The sequence below is a fragment of the Carettochelys insculpta genome, chromosome 1, assembly GCF_033958435.1.
Source record: "Carettochelys insculpta isolate YL-2023 chromosome 1, ASM3395843v1, whole genome shotgun sequence".
NCBI classification, from domain to species: domain Eukaryota; kingdom Metazoa; phylum Chordata; order Testudines; family Carettochelyidae; genus Carettochelys; species Carettochelys insculpta.
Window position 1 is genome coordinate 15,388,036 of NC_134137.1, and position 20,064 is coordinate 15,408,099.

General features: G+C 47.1%; 1 protein-coding gene across 5 annotated transcripts in view; it reads left to right on the forward strand.

Moving 5' to 3' along the window:
* Positions 1-20,064, forward strand: part of FAM168A (family with sequence similarity 168 member A) — a 439,787-nt gene that overhangs the window by 64,328 nt on the left and 355,395 nt on the right. The window lies entirely within an intron of this gene.

Genomic DNA, 20,064 nt, shown 5'->3' on the forward strand with positions numbered 1-20,064 from the left:
AGCACTGGATAAACTAATGGGACCAAAAATAAACAGTATTGATTTTTTTTCCATGTGTCTCACGAGGGGTTGTTAATACAGCAGGCATACAAGAATGCTCATGTCTGCACAGTAATCTCTAATAAGTTGACTTTAAATTTTTTTTTTAGTCTGTAGTTTGTGACTTGATTTGTAGAGCAGATGATATCTCATGGCATGTAATTTTTGGGTTGTGTAAAAGGACAGTGATTATTTTGATGCACTATCTGCAACAGTAAACATCTCTTGTTATTCATACAGGTTTCCATGTATATATATATATTTTTTATTACTTGGTATAGACTGGTTTGTGAGACCACTCTCTTATTATCAGAAAACAAAATTTGTGGAACCACATACTTATCCTGGTCCTGGCACATAAGATTTCTATAAGGCAATGATTTATGTTCTGAAGCTAACAATTCTAATTCTCTGAGGGTTACTAAATTATAAAATAGTTTAGTATCCACAATGTGCTGCATCCTTCTTTTGTTTATGGTTGGGAAGGAGTGTGGTCAAAATGGACAAAAGATTTTAAGGAGCTGGCTGTATTGGTAGAATAAACAGTTTTTGATAATAGGTAACATAGCTTCTTCCTCGAGTGTCCCCGTGGGTGCTCCACAATAGGTGTTGGGCTCGCCCCGGCGCCGCAGATGGGATCTTTCCAGCAGTTTCTGCCGGACCGCACATGCGCCGGCGCGTGCCGCTCCCCTGTGCGCTCCCGGCCACGTGCGCGATCTGGTCCCCGCCAGTTCCTTCTTAACCGCCATCGGCTGCAGACGGAATCTGCTCGGGCTGCGGCCAGAGTCAGCGTATTTAGAGTCTTTTTTCCCGAGTTTTAGAGTTCTCTTTCAGAGTTCTTAGTTAAATTGTTTTTCTTTATTGCAAAATAATAATAATAATAATAACAATAATATATATATATATATATATATATATATAATAAGTAGAAAGTCTTAGAAACGAGAGGAGGAGCGGAGGCACCCCGGGGATGTGAAGATGCCTGGGGGAATCACACGTCACCCAGAAATGCTCCTTCTGTGCAAAGCTCACGGCCAGAGCCAGAAAGGACAGACAAATGCAGCTGAAAATGCTGCTGTTTGATAAGACCCTCCAGCCAGACGTGCCGGAGAGGCCTCAACCAGAGGGACCCACAGGGCTCCATAAAAGGAAGGCGGTGTCCCTCACCCCCTCAGTGCAAAAACAGAGGAAGCTCTCTCCAGCCCGATCCCTGCCGGCGGTCACAGCGAGCGGGACGGGCGTAGCTCATAGCCCCCAGCCGCAGTCACAAGCGAGCGGCAGCGCAGCAGCGCACGTGGCAGAGGCTGAGCCTCCGATTACTAAACAGCCGGCCCGCGCATTCAGAGCGGCGGCCAGGCAAGCACCGGAACTGGCAGCACCGCCGCAAGCGGCACAGACCCCCGCGGCACCAACGGTGCAGGGCCAACAGGCATGTAGCCTGCAGGCACCGGAGGAGACCACCCGTGCGGCACCGCAGATGAGCGTGCCGAGCGCGGCGCCGACAGTGGGCCTGAGATCCCCGGCACGGAGAGGGGCGGAGCCAGCCCCACAGGGGAAGGGAAAGGCAGCAGCGAAAACCCGGCACCGCAGCCCTTCTCCGGACAGGGCTGCAGGGCTGCTCTCAACAAGTCCTCCCCTTATGCTGTGTACACCAACCAGGAGACATGGGTCTCCCCAAGCCTACCCAGAGCTTCCTTCCCCGTTCCTCCAACCAGCCTCACCATGGCTCGGGCCACCCTCGCCTTTTCTGGGATTTGACCCTCTGGAGTACTACCATGAACCAGTTTCACCATTGTCTCAATCGTCCAGACGATCTCGCTCCCCCAGACATCGGGGGTATACACCTCGAGAGTGGTCCAGGTCTCCATCCCAGGAACCGTGCCCGTGCTGCCACGGTCATCCTTATCACGCCGGGCATAGACACCACAGGCATACACCCAGGGGCAGGTCCCCCTCGACCGCCCAGTATCCCCGTGGGCACTCACGGACGGGGACGGAAACACAGCTGTCTCAAGGAGAGCTGATTCTGGAACACCGAGATTTTCCCTCGCAAGCCTCGAGTGAGAGGGTGTACCACTGGCAGCAGGACCCTGAGAGTTCAAGGGAGGTCTACCCTAGTCGTTCCTCCTTGTCCTCCCCCGACGAGGCTATGGGCCCCAGGGATGTTGCCCCCCCTGGACGACCTCAAACAGTTTCAGGAGCTGTTTAAAAGGGTGGCTTTCATGCAAGGCATCCAAACAGCAGAGGCGCAGGAGAAGCACCATAAGCTCCTCAAAAACCTGAGGCCTCTGGCCTCGTCCAATATCGCTATCCCGCTTGACGAAGCAATCATGGAGTCTGCTACCACCATATGGCAGACCCCGGCTTCCGCTCCACCTATAAACAAGAGGGCGGATAAGAAATATTTCATCCCGGCGAAGGGCATGGAATTTCTGTTTGGTCACCCACAACCAAATTCTCTGGTGGTAGAATCGTCTCAGCAGAGATCAAAGACTTCCCAGTACAAAGCGGGGGGAACGGACAGAGATGCCAAGAAGCTAGAGCTATTCGGCAGAAAGGTATACTCCTCCTCCACCCTGCTGCTGAGAATGGCCAATTATGCAGCACATCTAGCGAACCACAATTTCGACAATTACTCCAGGCTTACTTCTCTCATGGATTCGCTTCCAGAAGATAAGAAGCCGGTGCTGAAGGCCATCGTGGAAGAGGGCTATGCAGCCTCAAGGACGGGAGTCCAGATCGCCCTGGACGTAGCGGACACGGCGGCACGCTCAACGGCTACGGCAGTGGTCATGCGCAGGGAATCCTGGCTCCAGACTTCGGGTATCCCGAGGGATCTGCAGGCAAAAATTGTCGATCTTCCTTTCGACACGCAGAAGTTGTTTGTAGAGTCAACTGATTCGGTCCTTCATTCCAGTAAAGACTCAAGAGCTACACTCAGAACCCTGGGTATTTATACCCCTCCATACAGAAAGAAAAAGTATTACCCTCAACAACGGCGATACCCGTACCAGCCTCAGCGTGCTCAGTACCAACGGGGCTATGACCAAGGGCGGCATCAACAGCAACAACAGTATAGAACTCCCAGGCGACGTTCCCAACAAGGCCGTGCATCCTCGGGGCAGGCCCAAAGGCAACAAGTTTGACGGACAGATCGAGGGCTGCACTATTACTACCATCGTGCAATGTCATCCACAATTAATGTTCCATCATCGCCTCCGACCATTCCACTCACAATAGCAAAAGATCACCACAGACAAGTGGGTACTAGAGATCATAGCCACGGGTTACGTGATCCCCTTTGTCGCTCCCACCGCCAAGACCTCTGCCCAGGCCTCATCTCAGGGATGCCTCCCACGAGGCGAAACTCAAGCATGAGGTGGACCACCTGATGCTTATAGGGGTGGTCGAAAGAGTGCCAGAGCGACTTCAAGGGAAAGGGTTTTATTCACGATACTTCCTCACAGAGAAGAAAACAGGAGGCTGGAGGCCCATCTTAGATCTTCGAGGCCTCAACCGGTACTTGCGCAAACAACACTTTCGGATGATCACAGTCGCCTCTATACTCACGGCACTGGACGATGGAGATTGGTTCGCAGCCCTCGACTTACAAGATGCATATTTTCATATAACGATCCACCTGGCTCACAGACGTTTTCTCCGGTTTGTGGTCGGCAAAGAACATTTCCAATACAAGGTTCTGCCATTCGGCCTCTCCTTGGCCCCCAGAGTCTTTACCAAGACCCTGGCAGTGGTGTCAGCCTACCTGCACAGACAGGGGGTATTTATATTCCCATACCTGGACGACTGCCTACTGAAAGGGGCCTCAAAAGAGGAGGTACTACGCATGATACGCGTCACAGCAAACACGTTTTCTTCGCTGGGCCTGGTCATCAACCTTGCGAAATCAAAGATCGACCCCACACAGGACATAGAGTTCATAGGGGCACGCATAAATTCTATCACAGCAAGAATTTATCTACCCGACGCTCGCTTTCGCGCTATTGGTTCCCTGGTACAAGTCATTACATACAGCCCCACGGTGCCGGTTTTAACGTGCTTGCAGCTGCTCGGCCACATGGCAGCGGCAATGTTCGTGGTACAGAACGCCAGATTACATATGCGCAACCTACAACATTGGTTGGCGAGCGTTTACAAGCCGGCATCCCATACCGTCCGCAAGGTGGTGTCGCCCACGACAGAGGTGCGCAGATCCCTGCAATGGTGGGTAAACCCCAAGAACATGCTAACAGGGGTACCCTTTCACCAACCACAAATCTCTATTTTTCTCACCACCGACGCCTCCCGCATAGGGTGGGGAGCACATATTGGCGAAAAGGTGACGCAAGGACTGTGGTCCCCTACGGAACAGTCACTGCATATAAATATTCTGGAGCTCAGAGCGGTGTTCAACTCCTGCAAACACTTTCAAGACCACATACAAGGCAAGGTAGTCGGGATCAATACAGACAATATCTCCACCATGTTTTATATAAACTGACAAGGCGGAGCGCGATCCCGTGCCTTATGTGCGGAAGCAGTCCGGCTGTGGAACTGGTGCATCGCCAACAATATAACGTTGAAAGCCTCGTACTTACCAGGCGCTCACAACGTGAAGGCAGACCAGCTGAGCAGGCACTTCGCCCTCACACACGAGTGGCAGATCCGCTCCGATCTGCTACGACCGATTTTTCAGGCATGGGGGTTTCCCCAGATAGACCTGTTTGCCACTCAGCACAACAAGAAGTGCCCCCAATACTGCTCAAGGGCAGGACTGGGGCGGGGGTCCCTGGGGGACACGTTCGCGATTTTGTGGAAGGGCCCACTGCTTTACGCGTTCCCCCCCACAGTGCTCATCCACAAGGTCCTGCAGAAAGCCAGGAGGGAGAGACCCCGCATGATCCTAGTGGTCCCCACATGGGATCGACAGCAATGGTTCCCCTTGCTTCTCCGCATGTCGGATTGTCCACTGCTTCCCCTTCCGGTAGCGCCGAACCTGCTCACGCAGGCCCAGGGGTCCATAGTGCATCCTTACTCCTGAGGCCTGCGCCTACAAGCATGGTTAATCCATGGCTCAGCTCCCTAGAAAGTACATGTATGGAGGGAGTGCAACAAGTCCTGGAAAGTAGCCGAAGGATCTCCACCAGGAAGCCCTACAAACAGAAATGGACTCGATTCACGGCATGGTGTTCCACCAAGCAGTTAGATCCCCTTGAAGTGCCTATACCTGTCATACTAGAATACTTACTGGACCTCAAGAGAGGCGGGCTCTCCCTCTCCTCATTGAAGGTCCATCTCGCCGCTATATCGGCTTTTTGGCATGAAGAAGAAGGGCCCACGGCGTTTGCCCATCCTGTTGTTACCAGGTTCCTGAAGGGGCTGGTAAACCTGTACCCCCCCCTTGGAAACCGCTTCCACCATCGTGGAGCTTGGACCTGGTGCTCAGCGCGCTAACGGGACCACCCTTTGAACCCTTAGCCATGGTTTCCCTCCGTCTCCTTACGATAAAGACAACCTTCCTTCTTGCAATCACGTCAGCTCGCAGGGTGAGCTCGCTCGCAGCAGTTATGGCAACGCCGTCCTGCACGGTATTCTCAAAGGAGGTGGTAACATTACGGCTGCACCCAGCCTTTGTTCCGAAAGTTTCTTCAGAGTTCCATCTTAACGAACCTATAATTTTACCCTCGTTTTACCCGAAGCCTCATAGCTCCAACAAGGAGGCACCCCTGCACCTCCTGGACGTGAGGAGGGCGTTGGCCTTCTACATAGACAGAACTAAGTCCTTCCGGAAAACGGACAGACTCTTAGTCTCTCTCGCTCCCAGATCAAAAGGGGAGGGTCTGTCTTCACAGAGAATCTTGAAGCACATTGTGTCCTGCATAAAGATGTGCTACGAACTTCAAAAGACTCCTTTACTGGCCCCGCCTAGGGCTCATTCCACCCGGGCGGTGGTGGCATCAACAGCCTTTTTCAAGGGCATTGCGCTAAAAGACATTTGCAGAGCGGCGACCTGGTCATCCTATGACACCTTCGCCAAGCATTATGCCCTACACCGGGTATTCCAAGAGGATACCTGCCTCTCGACAGCGGTCCTTTCGGGGGCAAGCTGCACATAACCTGATTACCCACCTCCTTTCTTGGGTTACTGCTGGGTAGTCACCTATCGTGGAGCACCCACGGGGACACTCGATGAAGAAAGAGAAGTTACTCACCGTAGTAATGATGGTTCTTCGAGATGTGTCCCCGTGGGTGCTCCACCACCCCACCCATCCTCCCCGCTTCGGATCTCTGTTTGGTGTTTTTCAGGAGCATCTGAGGCGGTTGGTCAAGGAACTGGCGGGGACCGGATCGCGCACGTGGCTGGGAGCGCGCAGAGGAGCGGCGCGCACCAGCGCATGCGTGGTCCGGCAGAAACTGCTGGAAAGATCTGATCTGCAGCGCCGGGGCAAGCCCGACACCTAATGTGGAGCACCCACGGGGACACATCTCGAAGAATCATCGTTACTACGGTGAGTAACTTCTCTATAACTTTGCATCAAAGAGTCATCAAAACCACAATTTACTAAGGAAAACATGTTAGGATGCTAAAGTACTTTGCGGGTATAGTTGTAGGCCAGGTTTCTAAGCACTGAAGTATTATTTTTTTGTTGGACTCCTGGATGAACAGGGTCTGAGGAAGATACCTGGAGATTGACAGAATAGGTAGGTAAATGCTGACAATCACCTTTCCATGAAATGTACTTACTGTTTTTATTTTTTGTATGTTATTTTCTATGTACATTGTCTCTGTTTTTGCAGCTAGGATTTGTAATAGATATCTTTGTGGTGACTGATTTTTTCCCTCCATCTCCTTATCTATTATCTTAAAGGCTTATTTTTTTTTCCCGGAGATTTTTTTTTTTTTTTTTTGCAAGGCTATATTTAGTGTAAAATTGCCAGGCGCCAAAGGGTGTCCATAGTGAGTATGGTTGGATAATGTGGCTAACATAAGGGATGTGGCATGATATGTTTCCAAAAATGGTGTGAAGACAGCACAGTGTGGAGGAACTTTGCTGGCTATTGACTGTGTGGTGTTTACTGTGCTTTGTGATGTGATTTCATGGTGCTTTATACTGTGAAATCATAATAGGTTATCATATTCCATCTCTTAAGACTAAGAAAAGGAAATAGTTGATATGTATGTCTAAAGATTTAGATTGCTCTTTTGCTGGAGTTTGTGTGGTTGTAGACTTTGAAGAGATGGCCAGAATGGCTGACGGTACTGCTCTACAGAAACTTCGCTTCAGCTGTTTCTTCCTTTCAGTACTCTAGAGTGGCAGAAACACAGTGGCTCCTGGTTTCATTGTGTTGAGGCAGCCTTTTTAGGTGACAAATCTGAGGAACTCACTCAGATTGAAGTGACATTAGAGGAGGTTTTGGAATTAATTGATAAGCTAAATAGTAACAAGTCTCCAGGACCGGACGGCATTCACCCAAGGGTTCTGAAAGAACTCAAATGTGAAATTGCGGAGTTATTAACAGTGGTTTGTAACCTATCCTTTAAATCCACTTTGGTACCAAATGACTGGAAGACGGCCAATATAACATCAATATTTAAAAAAGGCTCTAGAGGAGATCCTGGCAATTATAGACCAATAAGTTTAACATCAGTACCAGGCAAATTAGTAGAAACACTAGTAAAGAGTAAAATTGCAAGGCACATAGAAGAGCACGAATTGTTGGGCAAAAGTCAGCATGGTTTCTGCAGAGGGAAGTCGTGTCTGTCTAATCTACTAGAATTCTTTGAAGGGGTTAATAAACATGCGGACAAGGGGCACCCAGTGGACATAATATACCTAGATTTCCAGAAGGCCTTTGACACGGTCCCACACCAAAGGCTTTTATGTAAATTAGGTGGTCATGGGATAGGAGGAAAGGTCCTTTCATGGATCGGGAATTGGTTAAAAGACAGAAAACAAAGGGTGGGAATAAATGGTAAATTTTCACAATGGAGGGGGGTAACTAGTGGTGTTCCCCAGGGGTCAGTCCTGGGACCGATCCTGTTCAACTTGTTCATCAATGATCTAGAAAATGGTGTGAGCAGTGAGGTGGCAAAGTTTGCAGATGACACCAAGTTGTTCAGGACAGTCAAAAGCAAAAGGGATTGTGAAGAACTACAAAAAGATCTCAGCAAACTGAGTGATTGGGCAGCAAAATGGCAAATGAAATTTAATGTGGGTAAGTGTAAGGTAATGCATGTTGGAAAAAATAACCCAAATTACACGTACTACATGATGGGGTCAAATTTAGCTACGACAGATCAGGAAAGGGATCTTGGAGTTATAGTGGATAGTTCTCTGAAGACATCCATGCAGTGTGCAGCGGCAGTTAGTAAAGCAAATAGGATGTTAGGAATTATTAAAAAAGGGATCAATAATAAGACAAAAGAGATCATACTTCCCCTATATAAAACTATGGTACGCCCACATCTCGAGTACTGCGTGCAGATGTGGTCTCCTCACCTCAAAAAAGATATATTGGCATTAGAAAAGGTTCAGAAAAGGGCGACTAAGATGATTAGGGGCTTGGAAAGGGTCCCATATGGGGAGAGGCTAGAGAGACTGGGACTTTTCAGTTTGGAAAAAAGGCGATTGAGGGGCGATATGATAGAGGTATATAAAATCATGAATGGTGTGGAGAAAGTGAATATAGAAAAATTATTTACCTTTTCCCATAATACAAGAACTAGGGGACACCAAATGAAATTGATGGGTAGTAGGTTCAAAACTAATAAAAGGAAATTTTTCTTCACACAGCGCACAGTCAACCTGTGGAACTCCTTGCCCGAGGAGGCTGTGAAGGCCAGGACTCTATTGGGGTTTAAAAAAGAGCTTGATACATTTTTGCAGGTTAGGTCCATAAATGGCTATTAGCCAGGGATAAAGTATGGTGCCCCAGCCTTCATAACAAGGGCAGAAGATGGATGACAGGAGATAAATCACTTGATCATTGTCTTCTGTTCTCCTTCTCTGGGGCACCTGGCGTTGGCCACCGTCGGCAGATGGGATGCTGGGCTCGATGGACCTTTGGTCTGACCCAGTATGGCCATTCTTATGTTCTTATGTTTTGATGGATTGATGAATGGGCATTCTGTGACTCTTCATGTCATGACCATGGTACATTTGTCATCTCGCTCACTTGGCTTCCTCCCTATGCTTTGTCCTTTTCTGTCCTGTTTTCTTGTTTTAGTTCTTATCTTGTCTTCTTATGTGTGGTATCCAAAGTCCTCTAAAACATTATCAGTCTTCACCAAAAAGGCCCTTGTCCTATAGAAGGCAGCATCATCTGTGTATTATTCTTGGGATAAGAAAACATAACCGTTTTTCTCAGCAGATATGACCGGTTGCTGTTGCCTTGAAAATAATGATGGTTCATGAAATTCTGAAAGCTTTCTAATTCTCCTGGGCTAGTTCTGAGGAAGATGAACAAGCACAAGTATAAAGGCTCCAATAGGACCAAAAAGGGTCTGTCTCTTTCATTTGTTTATAATGTTACTTGTAATGCCTCAAAGCTTGCCTCATGTATTTTCTTTTGCATTCTTATATCAAGAAGGGACTAAAGACTGTGGCTATGTCTTCATTACATCATAAGGTCAGTTTTAAGGTAGCTAGCTTGATTTTACAATGTCACTGTCTTCACTGTAAATACCATTAGGTCGATTTTAGGGAACGCTAAGCTTGACATAATTACACCCACCGCATGAGCTGAAATAGAGTAAACTTTGAATTTAAAAGGTCAAATTGATGCAAATGTGGAAATGCTGTTTCTTTAAATTGACTTTATTGGCCTCCAGAAGTGTCTCATATGTATCCCACAATGCCCCATGGTTGTCAGTTCTGGCAACTTCCATCTCTGCTGCTCTCGAGATGCGCAGGAAGTAGGTCACAGGAAGCCCTCAAATTTGAATTCATCACCAGGAAGCCTGGGAAATTTAAGGGGCACCTGGAAGCCTGAATTTCTTTCTAGCCATTGAATCGGTAGCCATCTCTTGCCATCATGAGTAGTCAGGTTTCTGGTCTTGGTTCTCAGGGTCACATGGTTCCATAACAAGATCATGGATCTCCTTGCTGTTCAGGGAGAGGAGTCAGTGGTGGGCAGACTTTGAGTCTACAAGCGAAATGCAGACATTTGTGAAAAGATTTTATGTGGGATGACCGCCAGAGGTTACTATTAGAACACTCAGCAATGCTGGGTGAAAGTGAAAGAACTCCGCCAGGTTTACCATAAAGTCCGGGAAGCCAGTGGATGATCCAGGTCATGTCCCAAGATGTGCTGGTTTATGAACATCTGGATGCCATTCTTGGGAGGGATCCGACCATGTTGCCCAATCTTAATTGGGACACTTAGGAGGCCCTTCTGTGGACTCCAGTGGGAGTTGAAAGGAGCTGAGCTGGCAGGGAGGGCAGGAGGAAGAGGCCAATAGAGAGGAGGATGGGGGCAAACCAGCGGGAGCCTGAGGAAGCTGTTCCCAACAGCCCAGAGCTCTTTACCCTCAACCTTCAGCCGATTCCCTTCTATGCTGATACTGAAACCACAAGGGCCCAGCTGTTCTGGTGAGTATTTTTTCTAAAATTTCTACAAGTGGGTTGCTGCGGTTTTAGGTATAGGCTGTCTATGAATCTATGACCCTCAGAACAGCATATTTCTGGGGTTGGAGTGCTTATCCTTTTCGGAGATCTCCAGGAAGACCTCTTCCAGGTACTCTTGTATTTTTTCCACGAGGTTTTTGGGCAGGACTGAATTATTGTGTCTTCCATGATAGCAAACCTTGCCATGCGAGGCGACCAGATAGTGAAAAAGAAGAAATGTTTGTCCTGTGTGAACACAAGCCTGGAAAATTTGCCAAGATGCTGTGTGGTGCCATGATACCAAATCACTATGTGTTATTAGGAGGGTGATGTCTTTTCTGGCAACTTAAAGAAGCACAGGAGTTTGGGTTAGACTTATAGGCAATGGTCCCTGCCCATTTTAAATTTCCATGGAGCTCATTGCCGCACTATGTGGCTGGCGGGCACGCTGTCTCCACCACTTTGCGTGGCTGGCAGGTTCTCCTGGACTTCTCCTCTCCCACCATGCTGCTGGCTTGATTGGGAGCCACTGAGAAACATTTTTACCTGGCTATGCATCTGGAAAACTGCCCACCTTTCTTTGCACTTTACACAGATTGCTCCCTCGCCACTCAGCCAGCCATGTGGCTGGAATCAAACCCTTCCCCCCTCACTGTTCAGCTGCAGGGCTCTGTGGACCCTGCTTCTGGATACCAGCATGTCCAGTGTGGGTTTTTCCTGGTTTTAATGGCCTTTTCCCTGATGAGGATTGCTCCAGGGATTGCCAAGAAAAGTTTTTCCTCTGGCCATGTGTCTGGAAAACTTTCCCCTGCCTTTCTTTGCACTTTCCACAGATCCCTCCCCACTCAGCCAGCCATGCAGTTGGAATTGAACCCTTCCCCATTGCCATGTGGCTGCTGGGCTCTGCGGACCCTGCTCCCAGACACCAGCATGTCCAGCGCAGGTTTTCTTTGAGGAGGATTGCTTCGGGGACTGCTGAGAAGACTTCTTCCCCTGCTCCCAGACACTGGCTAGCTTCTGCTTTAAACCTGCCCCACTCACCATGCCTTGTAAAGTGGGCAATAGCTTACCATGTCCACAATGAAATGGTCTGGATAAGTGATGGCTTGTGCAATGCAGAGTTTGCTTCCTTGTCATCCTAAAGAAGCCAAAAGTGGCCTTGGAAAAAGAAAGTTTCACTGAAAGACAGAGACCCATTCATTCTATGGGTAAGCGCATTGTGTAAATTGAATCTCAGTTTTGACATTCACATTTCAGCAGGCATCCTCAGCATGGGAGACAGGACAAGGAAGCATAGAAGGTCCAAGCAGGACCTTATCCTGCAGCAGCTGGAGTGGGCTGACACAACAGCCACTGACAGCCAGAGGGCCACAGAACAGTGGCGGCAGAGTGTGCTAGAGATCAGGAGAGAGGAATTGGTGCATCTGAGAGAGGACATGGTGCAGCTCCTAACAGCTATGAGAGAACAAAGCTGAGGTCCTGTGCTCCATGCTGGAGCTGCAGAGGGACACTCTACACAGGATTCAGTTTGTGGACTCCCTGCTGCCCAAGCTCCCCTCACTGGAGGTCACCCACCCCCTCTTGTTGTGGTCCCCAAAAGCAGGGAGGGAGGGCAAGAACAGTCTGACGCTCCACCTGCAGTACCTCTCCCCACTGCAAAAGGTTATTCCACCACCTTTGACATCCCTTCTTTTCCCTGCCCCTTAATCTTCTCCCCACCCCCAAATAAAAGTATTCTCTTCATGACAACCACTTTCTGATTTATTGGTTCACATGTGTGGTGCAGTAGGGTGCACAAATCATTGCAGAGAGTGCTGCAGAGAGGCTGGGTGGTGGTAAAGAGGGCTGATATAGCTGCTACAGAGGTCCACAGAGGACTTGCAGCAGGCGGACCTAGACAGGAGCAGGCATTGCTGAAGCCAATGGGGTTGATGAGACCCCAGAGGCACCACCTAGAGTCCAGGATCGGGGACTGGTGAGTCATCAGTGGTGCCTGCACCTGGGAATGGGAAAGCCAGGTGCCAAACCTCTCTTATTTCATGCATGTGTGCACCTCTGCTTAAAACAAACAAACAAACTTTAGCCTTCACCCCCACCACAAAATACAAACATTCTTTTTGTGAAAATAACCCTCCCTTTATATCTTTCTTTTTCCTGCACCGTAGCCCTCTTTCCCCCACCCTCCTTAAAAGTATTCTTTCTGTGAAAGCCATGGTCTGATTTATTTGTTCACATTGTTGTTGGGGTGCACAAATCATTGCAGGGAGTGGGGTTGGTAGCACGACAGTCAAATACAGCAGAATCATGTAGCTGCCCAATGATTCATAAAGCTATTTTTCAAAGCCTTGATTGCTGCTGCCTATATGTTTTTGTGTTGCTGAATGCCCTATGGGTGGTTGCACATAATTCCTGCTGATGGCATCTGCCCCTGCTCTCCAGGCTGTCATTAAATTTTCCCCCTTGGATTCACAAAGGTTATGCAAAATACAGCATGCTGCAATCAGCGTGGGGGTGTTAGTTTTGGAAATGTCCAAACGGGTCAATAGTAACCTGACCCTCACTTTTAAGTGGCCAATGGCACATTCCACCACCATTCTGCATTGCTGAGTCTGTAGTTGAAGTACTCTTTGCTGCAGTCCAGGACGTCCGTGTATGGCTCCAGGAGGCGAGGGAACAAAGGGTAAGCAGTGTCACCCAGTATTACTACAGGTATCACCGTGTTGCCAATTTTGATTTTCCACTCTGGAAAAAAGTCCCATCCAGGAGCTTTCTGTACAGGCCATAATTTCGGAAGATGTGCATGTCTTAGACCTTCCTGACCATCCTGCATTGATGTCAGTGAAATGACCTTTGTGATCTACCACTGCATGCAACACCATTGAAAAGTATTCCTTGTGGTTTATATGCTCAGATGCTAGGTGGTCCAGAGCCATGGTGGGGATGTGTGTGCCATATATTGCCCCACCGCAGTTAGGAAACCCCATGGCAGCAAAGTCATCCGCTGTGTGCTGGACATCTCCCAGGGTCACAGTGTTCCTCGGGAGATACTGACAGATTGCATTGGCTACCTGCATCACCATGGCCCCCACTTTAGACCTGCCCACCCCGAACTGATTTGTCACTGACCGGTAACTGTCAGGCGTTGCAAACTTCCATAGAGTGATTGCAACTCACTTGTGGGCTGTTAATGCTGGTCTCATTTTTGTACTGCTATGCTTTAGGGCACATGAGAAAGTTCTACACCCATTGCTAGTTGTCCCCGGCCTCCAAAATAATGTAGTCCCACCAGTGTGTGCTGATTTCACAAGTCCAAAAATGCTGTTCCACTGTAAGCAGTGCATCCAGGGCAGCCAGCATTTCTAAGTTTGATTTCATTTCCACGGTCTTCATCCACAAACATTATCTCAACCCACTGCCTTCGTTGAAGCAAATACTGTGCAACATTCCAGGAAGTGGTCATAATGGCCAGTGCAATGACTTGAAGCATTTGAGGATCCGTGCTAGCACTGTGCTGGAGAAAAAGGCACAATCTGCCATTTGTTTTTGCATGGTTAGTGGGTGCTCTGAATCTGGGATAGTGCTTTGCATTCTGGTACAGTGACATCAAACTCCCATTAGCAATTGTGGCAATTTTTTTTCCCCCTACAAGTCAATGGTACAAAACTCCCAGAATGCAGCAGTGCTAAGGCACTGTGGGATAGGTACCCACAATGCATTTCTCACTCAGTCAAACTTGGATAAGGCAATGGAGATGCAATAATTTGACAAGGAGAAACGGTAAGTCGACTTTATGGAATATTTGTGGACAATTAACTTTGAGTTTATAACATCGAAGTTAAAAAGTCGAATTTATTAAAATCAAATTTATTTTGTAGTGTAGACATAGCCTAAAATGTCTGGGATGCTAACAGCAACTTCTGTCTGTCTCCTTTGACAGACAGAAACTGTTTGAAGAGGCTTTGTGCAGCAAAGCCATAAAGGAGGTGATAGTTACTGAAGGAAAAGTAGTTTCTGTTTCAAATTCAGACTCCCTTGGAATTGCAGTTTTTGAAGCTACAAGCAGACTTCTGTTCCTCCATTGGCTAAGGGGCAAGCAGTGTCTACATCTGCACCATACTAACAGCAATAAAGGTTTGATGGCCCAGGCCATGCCCCTCTTACTATGGTTGAGGAGGAGGGGCAAACAAAAACATTTCTGGTGTGTCAGGGCCATTACATCTGCTGTCTGCATTGGTCCATGTTGTCTTGTTGGCCCAGACATCGGCTACATTAGACTCTCTTCAGAAGCCTTTGATGTAGAAGTGCAGTGTTGTGGATGTCCAAATCAGAGCACAGACTTCTTTTTTCCAGGTTACTCAGGCCCCCAAAAGAGTTTGGGTGCTTCTGAGTAGCTCACCATTTATTCTTCCCAAGTGGTTAGTAAGATGATACAGATTCTTCAATGAAAAGCTCCCTATTTTCATCCTAGGTGGTTTCTTAGGGAAACTCCTGTGTCAAGTATTTAAACCTGAAGGAAGATCCAGTTAGGTTTTTATGTACTGCCAAATTACACAGACACTTTTTGGATCACATTGCCAAATGGGAAAGGTACCAACAATACGACGTATGATGAAGAACTGTGTTTTTGTGTGGCTTATTCTATTTGTTGTGGTCTGATATTGAGCTAAGAAATAAAAATACACAGAAGTCCAGGGTTTTCCTTTTCTAACATCTTAAAGATAGATATAAACTGGAATTAGAAAAAGTTTAGGCCAAAAATATTCACACAGCTGTAGTGCATCCCTTACAAATTGAGGTCATCCTGTAACAGAGGAAAAAATATGTTTCACTTGTCCTTCTAAATTAATATTTTCTGTGCTGTTAGATAATTTATGCGTTTTTCCCATGTCACTTCTGGTACCTTCTGGAGATCTCATAGAATTTAAGGCCAAAAGGGACCAAAATGATAATCTTGTCTGACCTCCTATACATTGCAGGCCACAAAACTTCATCCATCTGCTCCTGTAATACATCCATAACTTCATCCATCCTCTTAGCTTCAGAAACAACCTTCACCAGATTTCAAGCCTACACTTCTTTTTGGCCAATTTATATCCACAGGTTCTTGGGTCAGCATTGGCACTTAAATAGCAGAGAGGGAGAAGAGTTATTTAAATTCTCTCTCTAATGCAGCATTTCCCAAACTAATTTGGCCATGGAACACTTTTGGGCTTGGAATATATAGACAGAACACACATATGCTGGGCAGGGTGTGTGTGTGTGTGAGAGAGAGTGATGGAGAGTTTCATACTGAAAAATTGCTCAAAAGCTGATTTAAAAGAGTTAGTTGTTTTAGATGTCTTATTTTACAAAGAACAAAAAATAATGAGAAAATAATCTGAATGAAGAACCAATGTTCTTGTGACAGGAGAACTAGTTAGCAACCCCATAATTAAGTATAAAAATCAAAAAACAAGTACAAACTCAAAACAAAACATCCATATGACAGCCAAAAGGATGATTAGTGTTGGGTTTTTTGTACAAAAATAGAAAGGACATTATTGTTCAAAGAAGGACTGTCCTCCCTTAAAGGTTAACTTTTTTTTAAAAAAAAGAAATGCAAAACAAATTAGTATGAAAAATATTTTTTAATTTTTTTTATAAATGTGCTATTTTTTACCGAAAACTAGGGGAAAATAAAAACATTTGACATTTTTTTTTAAAGGGGAAGAGTATTTTTGCATCTTTTGGTCACAAATATGCTTAACATTAGGAAGGATACTGGAGTGTTGGATCCTCGTCAGGTGCAGCATCACGCGATTTCTCTGAAAGTGACTTGTGCTGAAGTAATCCAAATTGTCTCAGATTCTTTTGGCACAAGTCACATAATAACTGCTATACTAATATGAATGCATTATAAATATTAATATACCTATGATCTAAATACTAATAAAATACTAAGGTATTTGAAACACACAATTTTATATTTAATATTTTAGAAGGAAAAATATCATTAGTATCATTTTTTTTCACAGAACACCTATTCACATCACAAAACACAGTTTGGAAAACACTGCTCTTAAGGTATTTATAGAGGTCAGTCATGTCTCTCCCCACCCTACTTTTGGTTAGGATCAGCAAATGAAGCTCTCTGAGTTTTCTCTCAGAAGGTATGGCACCCATTCCTTGGACCATCCTACTAGCCCTTTTCTGTTCCTGCTTCCATTTGAATTAATTATTCTTAAACATGGGAGACCAGATCTCCGTGCAGTATTCCAGATGAGGTTTCACCTGTACCTTATCCTGCCTGGAAGTACATTGACTGATGCATCCTAGGACTGCGTTAGCCCTTTTCACAGCTGCAGCATATGCTGCCTCATAGTTCTTTTGAGATTAACCAAAACACTCAGGTCTTTCTCCTCCTCTCTTGCTTCCAACTGGTAAGTCTCCAGCCTGTGGGAAAAATTCTTGTTGTTAGTCCCTAGGTGCATGAATTAGCACTTTGCTCCATTAATTGTTATCCCATGTCTATAACTCCAGTTTGCAAGAGTGCAGATCTTATACCATATTCCATTTCTTCTCCGTACTGATAACACTTCTCAGTTTGGGGAAATATGAACATTTTATTAGCACATGCCCTTTTTTATGCCAAGGTCATTAATAAAAATGTTAAATAAGACTGGTCCCAAAGATAGTCCCTAAGGAACGTCATTAGTGACTTCCCTCCAGCCTGACAGTTCACCTTTCCATATGACCTGATGTTGCCTCCCCTCAATTAACCAATTTCCTTATCCACCTTTCAGTTCTCATGGTAATCCCCATCTTCTCCAATTTAATTTAATAATTTCCCATGTGGACCTGTATCAGATGCCTTACAGAAATTCATTTAGTGGCTCACCTACTTCATCTGTCTAATATCGTGAGACTAACACGACTACAGTGATACTGCTTTACTGAAATTCAGGTAGATTATACCTACTGCATTTTCTTTGTCTACTAAAATTAGTAATCTTCTCAGAGAAAGAGATCAGTTGATCTGACATGATCTACCTTTTCTAAAACATGTTGTATTTTGTACCACTCATCCTTTATTTTTACATGCTTAACCACTTCATTTTTCAAAATTAGTTCCAAGAACTTACGTACAATTAAGGTCAAACCGAAAGGTTTCCCAGGTCGTCATTTTTACTTTTTAAAAAATAGGTACTATATCTGCAATTCTCTAGTCCCCGGGTATGACCCCCAAGTTCCTGGATTTGTTGAAAATATTTGCTTTTGGGCTTCTGATTTCACATGCCAGTTCCTTTTAATATTCTTGGATGGAGATGATCCTGACCCCCAATTTGGTCACATTAAGATGTCTAAGCTTCACTTGCACCTTAAATGTGGTAATTTCTGCTCTACTCTCCATTTCTATTAGCTACCTCACCACTGCTCCGTAGATCCTAATTACCCTTATTGAGGACTGAAGTATTCATTTAGATGTTGGGCTCCATCCCATCTTCAGTTTTAATAGTTGCACTTCTTTCCTTGTTTTCTTTCTATATGGATGGTGTAGCAGACCACTGCCTGTAGGCTGCAGGAGCCTGCTAGAAGGCAGGTATGCTGGGTGGTGGGCTAGTGCCTTCCTGTTCCCTGAGTGAGCCTAATTAGGGCAGGCAGTTGGGGCCTCATTAGGAATCAGCCACAGCTGGGTCTAATCAGCACTCATGGTCAGCTGAGGCCCTGCACTCCCTATAAAAGTCTCCCCACCTGGTAACGGGGGAAGGCTTAGGAAGATGCACAGCAGAGCAGAAGCAGGAGTGGAGCAAGAAAGTACCACAGGGAAGTGGTGGGCAAAGTGGTCCAGGGTGAGGTTGCTACGTTGGGGTAGGGGTGAAGGCCCTGCCAGCTGCCTCTTGTCCTCTTAGGGACCCTGGGCCGGAGTCCAGGGTAGAGGGTGGGTCTGGACTCCCCCCACCCTTCCCTAGAGGGTTACTTCACTGGATCAGGTGTGGGCCTGCAAGGGTGCTGGCTTTATCCTCCCTCTTCTGGACTTGCCTATGATGAGGATGGCTTGCTAAGCGGAGACATCTGCCTCTGGAAAGGCCTGGGCAGATAGGGAGTCTCCATGAGCCTCTGAGGCACAACAGAGAACTGCTGGGAAGCGCGGTGACCCACAGGGGCTGACGGGAAATTGTCACAATGGCCATGCAAACATTTTCTGTTGGATTTAATTCTCTTTGCAAGGTTCAACTCTGCTGGGCTTTTAGTTGTTCTCATTTTTTCTCTGCACTTTCTCACCTTCTAAGAGGTAGCTTTCCTGGCTGACTTCTCCCATTTTCCATTCTTTGTTGGCGTTTTGTTTTCTTTAAATGATCTGTTTGTTTGAGATTCTTGCTCATCCAGTTTGGCCTGGAATCCATCTCTATTAATTTTTTTCCTTGTTGGGAGATAGGCTTCAGACAATTTCTGCAACTGCAATTTACAGTACAGTGAGGTCTCAGAGTACACGACCCTGCTCTTCCTCGGATGACCCCTGATTCTTACAGTAAACCTTGGAAATGCGCGATTTCCAGTTGCACTTAAGTCACTCCCCCCGGCCCTGGCTCAACCTCCCCAGCTCTGCATGGACCCGGATCAGCCCCTCCCCCAGCTCCACTCACCACCCACACATAGCTCCTGCTCACCCCTCACTTCCACCTCTGGCTGTTGCTCACCACATCTCAGTCACGAACCCGGCTAACCTCCCCGGCTCTGGTTCAAACCCCCTGCTGGCTCACCACCTGTGCACGGCTCTGGCTCATCCCCCCCATGCCCACCGCCACGCCCAGCTCTGGCTCCGGCTCACCACCCCTCACACACTGCTCCTGTTCAAGCCCTGCCCCCGCCCCGGTTTAAACCCCCCACATGCCGCTCTGCTTCAAGCTCCCCCCCCATGCATGGCTCCAGTTCAAACTGCCTCCCCCATGCAAACCCCCATTCCCACATGCAGACCTGGTTCAAACCTCCCGTGGCCAAGCTCACCATCCAAGGAGGGCTCCGGCTCACTACCCCTGCGCACAACTCTGGTCAACTCTACCCCTTGCCTCCCTGCACCCCTAACCCACCCCTGGCTTAACCCCTCTCTACCTGCCTCCCACGGTCCCAACCCACTGCCAGGCTTAACCCTCCCCATCTGCCCCTACTCCCCACCCCAGGATTTACCTTTCTGCTGCTTCCCTGGCTGTAGAATGTGTGTTCTGCTGAGGAAAAAGCCAGACCTCCCACTTAGTGAAATACAGGTTACATGGGGTCGTGCAGAATGGAGCCATCGTGTAACTGGAGGGTCTACTGTATTTCCAAGCCTTGTCCACATATAGATCCTTGAGTTCTTCTGTCCACATCACTTCCCTAGCCAGTTCTGTTAATTTGTTTGCCCGTTTTGAAATCAAGGACTCTCGTTGCAGAACCTTTTTGC